Below are 5626 nucleotides of genomic sequence, written 5' to 3' on the forward strand. Positions count from 1 at the left end.
CTCTGCAACCTGGGCAGCGGCAGATTCCCTCCCCCTCCCCCCCTCCCCACTTTGTCCTGCCTGGAGAAAACCCAGGCTAAGCCCGCCCCGCGGGAAGCTCCAGGAGGGACATAAGCCCCCGCGCTTCGCCCCCAGTCTGTCCCTCCTCAAGGTTGCAGCAGCCCCAGCTCCGCCGCCCGGCAGCCGCTACACATGTTGCATCCGAAGTTAGCGCGATGCCAAACGCGTCTGCTTCGGCTCCGGGTGCCCGAAGCCCCGATCCTCCTCCCCCACCTCGCCCCAGCTTCTCCGGCAGGGGGGCCCGGGAGGGGAGGGCCCCTCTCCTCTCCTCCTTCCAGAATGGCCGATCCGCCGGCCCGTGTCTCCTCCCTGCTCGCCCGGACACCGCTCGCCTGGTGTTTTTCCCCCGTCCCCTTGGGTCACCTTTCTCCGTGCGCCCGGGGAGCGCGCAGTGGGGACGGGGGGGTTGGTTTGACTCCTGTAACGCAGAGCTACACCCGCCCCGGCTGCCGCGTACACACACACACACCCCGCCTGGGACACACACTCACACACACACTCACACACACAGCGCCAGGGTCATTAACATTCACAGCCCATCGCCGCCCAGCCAGGCGAGCGCAGGTTGGAACCCGGCGCTGCGGGCTGTGGCTGCCTGAAGCGTGGGCGGGGGGCCCGAGCCGGAGGAAGGGGTGTGTGTGTGTGGGGGGGGGCAGGAATCAACCCTGTAGTGAAACGGGGTGTGTGTGGGGGGAGTGTGAAGGGAGAGGGATGGAGCGCAGTGGGAGGGGAGAGTTTGGAGCAGAAAAGGGGGGAGGCTGGGGGAAGAGATAGAGATCCCTTTGCCCGCCCCCCTGGATCCCCCAAATCTCAGCGCACCCAGTCCTGCTGTCTGGGGTCCCGTCCCCGCATCACAGCAAGGCAATGAGAGAAGGTAAGCAGGTATGGGGGCAGGGGATGCCCAAAGGGTGTATGTAGCACAGGGGTGTGTGTGTGTCCCCAAGGGGTGTATGTAGCAGAGGGGTGTGTGAGATCAGGGCTGCTCAGAGGATTCAGGGGGCCTGGGGCAAAGCAATTTCGAGGGCCCCTTCCATAAAAAAAAGTTGGAATACTATATTATCATGGGGGCACCTGCAGGGCCCCGGGGCCTGGGGCAAATTGCCCCACTTGCCCCCCCCCCCGGGCAGCCTTGTGTGAGATTGTGTGACAGAGGGGTGTGCATGTGTGTATGTAGCAGAGGGGTGTGTGTGTCCAAAGGGTGTATGTAGCAGAGGGGTATGTGAGGTTGTGTGACAGAAGGGTGTGTGTGTGCATATGTGTATGTATCAGAGGTGTGTGTGTGTGTCCAAAGGGGTGTATGTAGCAGAAGGGTGTGTGTGTGTGTCCAAAGGGTGTATGTAGCAGAGGGGTGTGTGAGGGTGTGTGACAGAGGGGTGTATGTGTGTATGTAGTAGAAGTGTGTGTGTGTGTGTCCCCAAGCGATGTATGTAGCAGTGGGGTGTGTGAGGGTGTATGTGTCAGAGAGGTGTGTTTGCATGTGTGTGTGTAGCAGAGGAGGGTGTGAGTATGTGTGTGCAAGGGATGTATGTCTCTGAGGGGTGTGCGTGAGAGATACACAAAGTTCCACACTCCCTCCCTCCCCCATGTCCAGAGAAGCCAGCTGCCAATTTGCCCCCATAGCTCCTTGAGTTGCGATACCAGTTGGTCTCTACAAGCTGAGCAGGGCCCAGGAAGCTAGGAGGGTGGAGGAGAGGCCACAGGGGAAGTGGCTGGTTAAAGGGGTGACCTCTAAGGGGTGTGTGGCTGGGATATCTTCCCCTTGGAGTCAGGGCTGACCCTAAAGGCTGTTGTGCTGAAACGGGGGTGGGGGGGTGCTCCCTGGCTGGCAGAGAGCCCTGAACCAAAAGGGGGCTGTGCTATGGTCGGCTCAGAAGCTCACAGGCCTGTAGAGGGGTAAATTTGCACCAGGTTTCACCCCAAAGCCAGGGGGCAGAATCTAGGGGCCCCTATGGGTAGGTTCACCCACGTGGGACAAGCCAGGGGAGATACCTGCCCCACAGCACTTCCAGGGGAGAACACCGGCCCTCCATCACAGCCGGGGCCTGGAGCACCGGGGTCTCCAGTGACTGGCAGAGGAGAGCACCCTCTGCTGACCCCCTGCCCAGTACCCCCCCAGCACCTCAGTCCAGCTGTCTTCTCTCTCGGTGCTGTCCGGCCAATCCCCACGCCTCGCTGGAGCAGGCACGATGATGGAAGCTGTGGCAGAATGCGACTGGAGCTGGTTAGGAGCAGCGGGGAGCAAGGCGGCTTACACGAACAAAGGCCTCGTCCCCCATTCATGACGCTCGGGCTCTCTGCAGAGAACAAGGGAAGAAGGAAGAAAGGAGGAAAAAATAGACACGGCCAATAGAAAATGTAACGGCAGAGCACCAGCTGGGTGTGAGGAGACAGCCGATCAGTCCCAGCCCTGTTCTGGCAGGGGAGTGGGGGCTAGTGGTTAGAGCAGGGGGACTGGGAGCCAGGACACCTGGGTTCTCTCCCTGGCTCTGGGAGTGCTGGGGTGAAGGAGATTGAGCGGGAAAGGGGCTAGGGCAGCTGAGATGCTCTGGGGAGAGGGGGGCAGATCTGACCCTCCCTCCAGCTGGGACATGGGGGGTGCTGAGCTGCTGGTGCCCTGCAGTGGGCCCCTGAAATTCCTGCCATTCCATGGCCCCCTTGATCATCTCCCCAAACCCCTTCATTAGGCTCCAGGAGAAGAGGAACTCATCCCATGCGCAGCTCTGCCAGTGCCCCTCACTCTCGACCCCCTGCTTGCTCAGGCCTGGGGGCCCTGTATGATTAGTGGCAGTGCCAAGCTCATCCCTCGTCGCTTGGCTTTTTCCCTCCCAAAGTGGTGCTGTGAAACCAGTGTCCTGGACCAAGCCCATAATTCCCCTGACATTTCAATGGGAAACTTCATCTCCTGCCCCAGATGTTCCCGTGAGCTGTTACACAGCCTCCACGCCCCACCCCAGAGGGGCCGCTTCTCAGTGCCAGGTGAGGGGTCCCGTGTAACTGGCCTCTGCACTCCACCCCAGCAGGGCCGCATTTCGGAGCTGGGTGAGGGGTCCTGTATACCCAGCCCCCTCGCCCCATCCTAGATGTGGCCACGTTCCAGCGCTGGGCAAGGGGTCCCTGTATAAATAGCCCCTGCACCCCACCCCAGAGGCAGCTGCAGTTTATAAAAGCTATAACTGGAGTTATTAATCCATCTTTAGCCTTTTCTAAGTGCCTACCTAAGGCCTTTTAGAAACCTCAATGAATTTCCTCTCACAAGCCCCTAGGAATCCTGGATCCCAGCCCCCACTGCTCTAACCTTTAGTCCCCACTCCCCTCCCAAAGCCAGGGAGAGAACCCAGGAGTCCTGGTCCCCCCGGCCCCCCAGCAGGCTGGCTGTCCTGCTTACCATTCCCCTCATGTGGATCGGAAAGCAATTAACCAGCATAGTTAGCAAACAGGGGAGCATGACTGTTGCAGAGCACCAGCTGCTCGACCCCGGCAGCGTGAGGGGAATAGCACCCACCCATGCCGGCTCCCCCCCAGCACCAGCTGCCTCCCCACTTTTCTAGCCAGAGGCAATAAACAGCTGCACCCCTCCTCTCTATCACTCCCCACTCCCTCAGCCCAGGGCATTGCCTCCAGGGCCCCCAGCTGCTGGGCAGCCCATGGGGACAGATGAGCTTATGAGGGAAGTGCTGAGATGCCTGGATTCTATCTCCAGCTCTGGGAGGGGAGTGGGGCCTACTGGTTAGGGGTGGGGGGCCTGGGAGCCAGGACTCCTGGGTTCTAGCCTTTTCTCTGGGAGGGGAGTGGGGCCTAGTGCTTAGAGTGGGGAGGGGGCTGGGAGCCAGGGTACCTGGGTTCTATCCCTGGGACAGGAATGGGGTCTAGTGGCTAGAGCTGGGAAAACCTGGCCCCGTGGCCTCTCTATATTCTTCTGTCTGCCCCAGCTCGTGCGGGATTGGGAGGCAGGATGCCGGGGTTCTGTCCCCATGTAATGGGGCAGAAGTAACCCCTCTGTGTCTGCACACACCAGGGACTGGAGTCTGCCCAGAGCTGGCTAGGCTGGTTCCTGAGCTGGTGCTGCCCTCTGCTGGCCAGAAGGGGCTCAGCTACATCAACTGAGAATTGTGGATGGGCCACAGGGACTTTTCCCCTCACCGGACCCCGGTGTCAGGACCATGCCACGTCCCAAGGGACTCCATGTAGCCCTCCCTAAATCCTCCGCTGGAGCATGCATCTGATGCAGTATTCTCTTTCTCTTCTTGCCCTAAACGGTTTGTGTGGCTGTTACACAGCCCCGGCGCCCCACCCCAGAGGGGCCGCATCTTAGCCTTGGGTAAGGGGTCCCTGTATAACCAGCCTCTGCATATAACCAGCCTCTGCACCCCACTTCAGAGGGCTCACATCTCAGCCCTAGGTAAGGAGTCCCTGTACAAGCAGACCCCATGCCCCATCCCAGAGGGCCCACGTCTCAGTGCTGGGCAAGGGGCCTTGGAAAAGGCATGTGGAGAGTTAGAGCAGGGGGGCTGGAAGGGGAGTGTTGTCTAGTGGGTAGAGCAGGGGTTTAGCATAATTTCTCCACCATCTCTATCCAGCCCTGGCAGGCACTAGCTGACACATCCCTCCCAGCTGCTCCCTGCATCAGCTGCAAGCAGGGCATGGTGACCTGGGAGCTCGCACTACTCCATGAGGCTTCTGCCCATGGCTGGGCACTGCCGACCTGGCTCTCCTTCAATGCACAGCATGGAGGGCTGTGGATGGCGCCAGCTTGTGTGCTTGGCATCCAACAAAGCTGGAGCCTGGGGGACCCCCAAATCACCCCACCCCCTGTTAGTTATTCCCCTCCTCCACCTCAGCCTGGCAGAAACACCTTCCCCCCAGGCTCTGATCTCTGGGCCCAACCCTCCAGCTCCAGGGGATGGGCAAAGCCCAGTTGGGCTGTACCTATGGGGTTGTTTGGGGGTGGGGGCTAGATGTCCATGCAGCACAAGCCCATTCCCTTGGGGAAACCTGGAGGAGAGAGGGAGGCATTATACTCCGCCCCCCCAGGGATGGGAGAACCACAGAGCTAATTCACAGGCCTCTTTCCTCTAACCACCAGCCCCCACTCTCCTCCCCGAGCTGGGGAGAGAACCCAGGAATCCTGGCTCCCAGGCCCCACCACTGTGTAACTACTAGATTCACCTCCCCTCCCAGAGGAAGGCTAGAACCCAGGAGTCCTGACTCCAATATGCTCATCTTATCAGAAAGTGGTTTGAGCATCAGCCTCCTAAACCCAGGGTTGTGAGTTCAATCCTTTAGTGGGCCATTTAGGGAACTGGGGCAAAAAATCTGTCTGGGGATTAGTCCTGCCCTGAGCAGGGGGTTGGACTACATGAGCCGTCTCTAACGTTTTCCGGGTAGTGGGCACCAGACGACGAGCCACTGACAGTGGCCAGCAGACAAGCATCTGCTGAAATGCTACCGAGAAGCAGCAACGTGGAGGCTTCGCTGCCAAACATCAGCAGCATTTTGGTGGCAATGCCGCTTTTCGGCGGCATTTCGGCGGGTGCTTGTCTGCTAGCCACTACGTGGGTGCACATAG

This window comes from Chelonoidis abingdonii, chromosome 11, assembly GCF_003597395.2.
Source record: "Chelonoidis abingdonii isolate Lonesome George chromosome 11, CheloAbing_2.0, whole genome shotgun sequence".
Lineage (NCBI taxonomy): Eukaryota > Metazoa > Chordata > Testudines > Testudinidae > Chelonoidis > Chelonoidis abingdonii.